Here is a 9,279-nt window from a genome sequence, read left to right as displayed (position 1 = left end):
AATGCAGTAATGGAAGGTATGGGGGCATTGCAGCCTGGCATGCCCTCTCCCACCATGATTCCTATGGGGTGGGACATCCTGATCATTGTTTTGAAGGATTGATTTTTCACAACTCCTTTGCATCCTAATGACAAACCAAAATTTGCCTTTACTGTGCCTGCCGTTAACAATGCTGAACCTGCTAAGAGATACCAATGGAAGGTCCTCCCTCAAGGGATGAGGAACAGCCCAATTATCTGTCAGTGGTATGTCACTCAAGCTTTATCCGGAGTCTGCAAGCAGTTTCCTGATGAATGCTGCTACCATTACATGGATGATATCCTGGTGGCAACATCCACCTGGGATGAGCTGCTGAGAATACAGCCTCAGCTGCTCGCTTCTCTGCATGCCTATGGATTAGAGGTAGCTCCGGAGAAAGTTCAACAGCATCCTCCTTGGAAATATTTAGGAGTAAAAATTTTGGACCAAGCTATCCAACGCCAAGAGGTACAATTCCCGGATTTGATTAAAACCTTGAATGATGCTCAGAAACTGCTGGGTATCATCAAATTGTTATGATCTTATTTAGGTCTAACCGTGAAGCAACTTTCTCTGCTTTTTAATACATTAAAAGGGGACCCTGATCTGAATTCACCTCGGGAGTTGACTCCGGAAGCACGACGAGCACTGCAGGAGGTCCAACGGGCTGTTTCCGCTCGTCAGGTTTATGGAGTGGATCCCTCCATTGCTATCACTGTTCTCATTACTATTCCAGACCTCCATCCTACAGGTATCATTGGCCAGTGGAATGCACAATAGCCTGATCCTTTGCATTTCCTAGAATGGGTCTTTTTGCCTCATCAGCCGAAAAGGACTGCAACCACGGTGTTTGAATTGGTCGCTTCTCTGATAATCAAATGCTGCCAACAGTGTTTGCAACTGATGGCTGCGGATCCTGCAGTAATTGTCATTTCAATCTCGAAGGAACACTTTGAGTGGAGCCTTATCCATAGTGCTCCTTTGCAAAGTGCGCTGCAAAACTTTTCAGGGCAGATCACTTACCATCTGCCCAGCCATAAATTACTGCAGTTGGCAAAATCGACCGTGCTTTCCTTGCAGCCGAGAAATAGTTGAGTTCCGATGCAAGGACCCACCGTCTACAGATGGTTCTGGGAAAACTGGGAAAGCCATTGTTACCTGGAAGGAGGGATCGGAATGGCAGGTGCTGAAAGGCCACGAGTCAGGCTCTTCTCAGTTAGTTGAATTAAGGGCTGTTACCATGGCTTTTCAGTGATTCTCACAGGTACCTCTGAATTTGGTTACTGACTCTGCTTACATAGCAGATATAACCCAACGCTTAGATTGTTCATTTCTGAAGGAGGTGAACAATGCAGCTCTGTTTTCACTATTGCAAACCTTGTGGTCTGTAATACACGCTTGAGTTCACCCGCATTACATTCTGCACTTTCGAAGCCACACCGATTTACCAGGTTTTCTAACAGAAGGCAACGCCAGGGCTGACATGCTGGCCAACCCTGCATGGGTAGGGCCTCAGCATGACAAAATTGCACAAGCCAAGGCATCGCACGGTTTCTTCCATCAAAGGGCACATACCCTGCAGAAGCAGTTTCATTTAACGCCAACCGAAGTGCGCGACATTGTCAGCACTTGTGCTGATGTTGCAAACGAATCGATGACTTAGGTGAGGAGAGACATTGCAGGCAACCGATACGATTGATATAAGCAAGCTCCGTTTATTAGCAATACAAAGGCACTTATATAGTGTATTGAATACAAGCTTATCAGTTCTTTAATTAGTTGAAACTTATAAAAGCCCATTCTGACCTCTACATAATTGGGTTAGATAAAAGACTACATTTGGCAAGCTTTTTATTATTTATGTTTTGTCTTGAGAGATCAAAGATCTTCCTCCCTTCTTAGGGATGGTCCATCTTATCAGCACAGCTGCACCTTCTCAAAAACTCCCTTCTGGTTCCCAGCCTGGTTTCTCACACAGGCCTTTTTACTTGTACAGTTGGATTATTGATCCAATAATTCTATCAATGAGCCATGTCCCTGCTCCTCTAGCCATTCTCCAACATGCTGACTGTCACGGACTCGCTGTGCCTTTGCCAGCGGGGGTAAACCCCAGAGGGCTAAAAGCCTTGCAGCTTTGGCAAACGGATGTAATGCACATCCCTGAATTTGGCTGGCTTAAATATGTGCACGTGTCTATTGACACTTTCTCCTCAGCTATGTGGGCTTCTGCTCACAATGGAGAGAAGGGCCGTGATGTCATTGCCCATTTTAAATTGGCTTTCTTGGTCCTGGGTGTGCCGGCTATTGTGAAGACCAATAATGGTCCTGCCTATGCCTTGGAGAAGATGCGACAGTTGTTGCACCTGTGGGATGTAGACCATACCTTTGGTATCCCACATTCTCCTACTGGCCAAGCCATTGTCGAACGCACTCATGGTACTTTGAAGTGTGTTTTGGAAAACCAGAAAGGGGGAATGCATGGAGAGACCTCACAGAGCTGACTAGAAAAACTTTGTATTTAATTAATCATCATAGAGTACCACGAAATTCAAATAATCCTGTTATTCTGAATCATTTTCTCTCATTGCAGTCTGCAGGTGAGACACAACTGCCCCGGGCAAAAGTTTGGGTATGGAATTTACTCACTAACCAGTGGGAAGGTCTGCATGAGCTTATCGTTTGGGGTCGTGGGTATGCTTGCGTTTCCACAGATACTGGGGTACGGTGGCTACCTTCAAAATGTGTTCGCCCTGATCCACAAGCAGAGACTGGGATGGTCCTTCCTTCCACAAGCAGAGACTGGGATGGTCCTTCCACAAGCAGAGACTGAACTTTAAATATCTTGTTATGGAGTCAGATAGTTAAAGCCCTTAAGGCTATATTTAGAATTAATAACTGATGTAGATTTCTATTTAAGATTAATACCTAGTAGAATTGTTGTCTTATGAAATAAAAAGGGGGAATTGTGGATACAAATTTGCAGCTAGCAAGAATTTCTCTTGCTTCTTTCCAATCCCGTGAGATATTCTTCTCTCTCATGGAAGATATTAGTAGAGTTCTATAAACTATGAACACCTGCAACCTTGCAAAGCTTTGTTCATAGTACAGTAGGAAAATATTTTGACAATGGATGTTTTAGGATTTTAGCTAATCATCCCGAGGGGTGGCTGATCCGTTAACCAATTAGATTATGAAGAAAAAAGTCTATAAAAGAGTTGTAAAATAATTAAATAAAGGAATGTTGCTGCACAATTCCTGCCTGCTGGATCACTCTTCTCTTCCCTACCACTGCGGGATACCGTGATATTTGTCCATGTGAATAATTTATTATCTTATACCCTTTGTTATTAATGTTGTTGCTTTTGCTGTTAATTTTCTTATCTCATTGCTGTTTAAAGTAAATTGTTCTTACCTCAGCCCACGATCTTTGCCTTTTGTGCCTCCACTTGGAGGGGGTAGGGGAAGTGCCACATGCTTTGGAGAGGCTTGGTAAGGGCACTGAATTGTGGAGTTCTGTTCATAAACCATAAGATGTGATTATCAGAATTACCAATGCTTCTTCCACAGTTCTTGTCATCTTGATTAATCCATAATGCCTAAAGTCTGGGGATTGATTCCTAGGGTCAGGTGAAGCTCACAGTTAAAACACAATGTAATTTTTTTGTAATTAAATAGCTTTTTGTCTGGGAACCAGTGAAAGAGAATAAATATGAAACACTGACATGATGCTTTCCTTCAGGGACTCACTCTTCAGATAAGCTCTACATGCAGAAGGTTTTCATTTATCATCATAAAAAATGGCAGATGATTAGCATCTCGCAAAACTCAATATACACACTTCAGTGATGCTGTGATTAACAGGCCAGCTACTCATCTTGTGATGGCTTCTTTGCTGTTCAGCCAGCAAACTTAAAGAAAAGTCTGTTTAACAGGGAACTGTGTGTTGATCCTGCTCTGTGTAGTCTGAAGGGCACTTCAGTGGTACCAAAACTTAAACAGATAGGAACAAAAGTACTTCCAACCAGAAACTGTTCTCCTGTACAGCATCCATCCCCTAAGTTTTATTCTCAATCCCTTTCAGACAGAGTCAAGAATTTATTCCACTCAGTCCACTTAGTTCTGATTTGCTTTTTGCTCTTTTTTTTTTTTTTGGAAGTGATATATCACTGCAGATATTTTGCAATTCCTTCATAAACTTTAATCAAACAAGCCGTATCTTTTTTCAGGAAGTATAGTCAGAAATATTGTCCATGAAATTCATATAGGAGGAAACATTTTAAAGGCTGTTCTCAATACCCAGGATTGTGCATTCATAATAAAAATCTAGGCTGCTTTCAGTAGAAATTTAAAGTAGTAAATTTGAAATAGAAGAGTGAGTCTGGAAGTCTTGAAGAGGTCAGGGGCTGCTCAGAAATATGACAGAAATTTGTTACATTTCAAACCAATCGGACTGATGCAGTACTTGAGAATGCTTGCCTGCAAATGAGCAGATTATTTTAACTGTCAGTCACATTAGTCTCTCATGTTTCAAATGCCACAGAGATCTTTTGTGAAGGCAGATACATTTCATTTCAAGTTCTTCCAGAGACCTCCTATGCATTACTCTATGCAGGATGTTTCACCTGACCCTGCCTTGCTCTTCCCACCAGTTAAACATTGCTCTTAATCATCCTCCAGCTCCCAGAGAATACAAACTATTTCCAGTATTGTCAGAGAAGCATAAATACAGGTCTGTGGTGCACAAATGAGCCTTCTACAATTCAGAGCAGACACTGGACGTGAGTGGGAGGCTGTTTTCTTCTGATGAATGAATGTCAGAGATACTGAGAAAATTTAAGTATATATTGAGTCTTCCATGTCTGAGAGTGATTACTGAAGTATGAATGCTTTTCTGAGGATGCCAAACCATTTAGATACATTTTTCAGACCCTGGCTATTTATAAACAGTAGTCCCAAATACTTGTTGTCAAGATACTAATGCCAAATTTAAGAAAACTGTTACAGATATTCTGATACATCTTGCTTGTCCCATTATTTCCAATTTATAGAACACTTCCATTTCAAAATCTGCAAGGCTGAATTATTCTCTATAAAGCATCCAATATTTATTTAAGTTTGAAAAGCTCACTGTCTGGCTCAAGTCAGACAGTTTTCTATTTGCTCCAACTACTTCAAGTATTGGATTGTACCATCCCACAAACACACATTTGTACCAAGGCTGGCACATGGCTCACTGTAATAGTTGGAAAAATTTGGTCTTTGACTTCATAGACCTTGCTCCAGAACCAGCGCAGAACAGCATGGGTGCACCTCTGCCTCCCATCCCACCCATTTCCCCTTGGTAAGGGCTACAGTGAGACTCCAGGCTCTCTTTCAGCTTCACTACTGCGGGCTTGTGGGGCTATGAATTTTGGGTTCTCTGATCATGGGGCAACTTTCACAGCACCTGGCCTGCTGGAGCCAGATGGGCTCTGTCTATATGTTAAGGGCAAAATGATTCTAGCCCATGAATTGGTGGAACTCATTGAGAGGGCTTTAAACTAGGTTCGAAGGGGGAAGGGGATACAACTAGGCTCTTCAGAAGCAAGTGCAAGGGTGATAAGCCAGAGTCAGGGGTGAAATCAGCAGCCCAGCTGAAGTGCATGTACACTAATGCACACAGCATGGGTAACAAACAAGAGGAGCTGGAAGCCATGGTATAGCAGGAAAGCTATGGTGTAGTCGCCATCACGGAGACGTGGTGTGACTACTCACATGACTGGAGCGCTGCAATGGATGGCTACAAGCTCTTCACAAGAGACAGGAGAGGAAGAAGAGGTGGAGGGGTAGCTCTTTATATTAGAGAGGCTCTTGATGCCATGGAAATTGAAACTAATGACAAGAAAGTTGAGTGCCTACTGGTAAGAACCAGGGGGAAGGCCAATAAGGCTGACATCCTGGTGGGAATCTGTTATAGACCACCCAGACAGGAAGAAGAGGTGGATAACTTATTCTACAAGCAGCTGGAGGGTGTTTCAAGATCACTAGCCCTTGTTCTTGTAGGTGACTTTAACCTACCAGACATCTGCTGGGAATGCAGCACAGCAGAGAAGAGGCAGTCCAGGAGGTTCTTAGAGTGTGTGGAGCACAACTTCTTGTCCTCCACACACTTTCAGCTGGTGAGCCAGCCTACCAGGGGACAGACTACTCTAGACCTGCTGTTTGCAAACAGAGATGGGCTGGTGGGAGATGTGGTGGTTCGAGGCCATCTGGGGCACAGTGAACATGAAATTATAGAGTTTTCAATATTTGGTGAAACAAGGAGGGCATCAATAAAACTTACACACTGGACTTCTGAAGGACAGACTTCGGCCCACTCAAGAGACTCATTTTGAGAGTTCCTTGGGAAGCAGCCCTTAAGAGGAGACAAAGGAGTCCAGGAAGGATGGGCTTGCTTCAAAACAGAAATCTTAAAGACACAGGAACAGACTGTTCCTATGTGCTGAAAGATGAGCTGACAAGGAAAACTACAAGCCTGGATGGGCAAGGAGCTTTTGAAGGAACTAAGGAAAAAAAAAGAGGGTGTATCACCTTTGGAAGAAGGGTCAGGTATCTCAGGAAATGTTTAAGGGGGTAGCTAGGGCATGAAGAAAAAAAATTAGAGGCAAAAGCCCAGTTAGAACTCAAATTGGCAACTTCTGTGAAGGATAATAAAAAATATTTTTATAAATACATTAATGGCAAAAGGAAGGGTAAGGACAACCTCCATTCTCTATTAGATGTGGGAGGGAATTAGTAATTAAAGATGAGGAAAAGGCAGAGGTACTTAACACCTTCTTTGCCTCAGTTTTCAACAGAACGACAGGTTGTCCTCAGGACAAGTGTTCTCTTGGGCTGGTAGATGCTGTCAGGGAGCTGGATGGTCCCCCTGTTATCCAGGAGGAAGCAGTCAGAGACCTGCTGAGCCACTTAGATGCTCATAAATCTATGGGACCAGATGGGATCCATCCCAGGGTGATGAGGGAGCTGGCAGATGAGCTTGCAAAGATGCTCTCCATCATTTACCAACAGTCCTGGCTCACTGGGGACGTCCCAGATGACTGGAAGCTGGCCAGTGGGACGCCCATCCACAAGAAGGGCCGGAAGGAGGATCCAGGAAACTACAGGCCAGTCAGCCTGACCTCGGTGCCTAGCAAGATAATGGAACAGATCATCTTGAGTGCAATCACATGGCACCTACAGGATGGCTGGGGGATCAGACCCAGCCAGCATGGGTTTAGGAGGGGTAGGTCATGCTTGACGACCTGATCTCCTGTTATGACCAGGTGACCTGCCTGGTGGATGCAGGAAAGGCTGTTGATGTTGTCTATCTGGACTTCAGCAAGGCCTTTGACACTGTTTCCCACAGTAAACTCCTGGAAAAGCTGGCAGCCCATGGCTTGGACAGGTGCACTCTTTGGTGGGTTAAGAACTGTCTGGATGGCCAGGCCCAGAGAGTGGTGGTGAACGGTGCTGCATCCAGTTGATGGCCAGTCACTGGTGGGGTCCCCCAGGGATCTGTGCTGGAGCCAGTCCTGTTTAACATCTTTACTGATGACCTGGATGAGGGGATTGAGTCCACCATCACCAAATTTGCAGATGAGACCAAGCTGGGAGCATGTGTTGATCTGTTAGAGGGTAGGAGGGCTCTGCAAAGGGCCCTGGACAGGCTGGATAGATGGACCAAGTCCAACAACATGAGGTTTAACAAGTCCAAGTGCCGAGTCCTGCACTTTGGCTACAACAACCCCCTGCAGTGCTACAGGCTGGGGACAGAGTGGCTGGACAATGGCCAGGCAGAAAGGGACCTGGGAGTGTTGGTCAACAGCCAATTGAACATGAGCCAGCAGTGTGCCCTGGTGGCCAAGAAGGCCAATGGCATCCTGGCCTGTATCAGGAATAGTGCAGCCAGCAGGAGCAGGGAAGTCATTCTTCCCCTGTACTTGGCACTGGTGAAGTCACTGTTGAGGCAGACACGACATATACACGCACACCCCAACTGCTTCAGGGAAAAAGCATCTTTAATTCTACAAAGCCTTTTTTATACACTTTCTTGGCACTCATGCTGCGTGTCCATTGGCTACTAAATTACTACATTACAATTTATTGGTCACCTACAACTAACACCTATTCTAAACCCATAAACAGACTCCCACAAACAGCTGTGCATTCTTCTTCTGTTGTTTTGGTTTCTTGCTTCTGTTGATACTAGAATTCTCATGGGTACAAACCGATTTCTCAAGGGTACAAAGTGATTGTGTCCAAATCGGTAATTGTGAGACTTTCACTCCAGCTGTTGGTCTCCACACTGGTGAGGCCGCACCTTGAGTGCTGAGTCCAGTTCCGGGACCCTCAGTTTAGGAAGGACATTGAGACACTTGAATGTGTCCAAAGGAGGGGAACAAGGCTTGCAACACAAGTCCTGTGAAGAATGGCTGAGGGAGCTGAGGTTGTTTAGCCTGGAGAAAAGGAGACTCAGGGGTGACTTTATCACTCTCTACAACTACATGAAAGGAGGTTGTATAAAGAAGTGAGAGCTTCGGTGGATCGATGCCGCATTTGTCCCTGCCGAGTCCCTCATGGACCGCTTAGACGGCACTCTCCTAGCACCTATGCATGCACACAATTTCACCTTCGCAGGTGGTTGCTAACAGCCACTCACACACACAGTCTAAACACGAACCAGAGACAAAGAGGCAAGAGGGGTTCTCTGCGTGCAATTCTGAGGTGTTTGATAGCAACACCCCGAAGGGAACAGAGGCAAGAAAGAACAACAACTGAAAGCCCGCACCCGTTTTATCCCGAAAACTCCCAAAGGTGGGCAGAGCATCCAAAACCAATAGTCTGAGGGCTAGGGGGCAGAGGCAAGGTTGAATGGAATAACAGGGGCTAATGGGAAAAGGGATGGGAGGGGGAGAGGGCCAGTGACCAGCAGAATCTAGACAAAGGGAGAACTTTCTAGCACAGTGTTGTAAGGAGAGACCACTTTTAAGGCAACTTGAGGCGTGTAAAGTGGACTTAGCCACTGCAACAGTTGTAGCCAGGTGGGGGTTGGTCTCTTCTCCCAGATAACAACTGACAGAATGAGAGGACACAGTCTTAAGCTGCGCCAAGGGAAGTTTAGGTTAGACATAAGAAAAAAAAATCTTTATAGAAAAAGTGATTGGGCACTGGAATCATCTGCCCAGGGAGGTGGAGGAGTCACCGTCCCTGCAGGGGTTTAAGAAAAGACTGGATGTGGCA

The 9,279-nt window shown here is 45.0% G+C and overlaps 1 pseudogene; it reads left to right on the top strand.

Moving 5' to 3' along the window:
• Positions 1-216: 216 nt before the first annotated feature.
• Positions 217-8,817, top strand: LOC138110976 (uncharacterized; annotated as a pseudogene).
• Positions 8,818-9,279: the final 462 nt, after the last annotated feature.

The sequence above is a fragment of the Aphelocoma coerulescens genome, chromosome 5, assembly GCF_041296385.1.
Source record: "Aphelocoma coerulescens isolate FSJ_1873_10779 chromosome 5, UR_Acoe_1.0, whole genome shotgun sequence".
Lineage (NCBI taxonomy): Eukaryota > Metazoa > Chordata > Aves > Passeriformes > Corvidae > Aphelocoma > Aphelocoma coerulescens.
The sequence above is the reverse complement of the archived record's forward strand: the minus strand, read 5'-3'. Positions and strand labels throughout refer to the sequence as shown.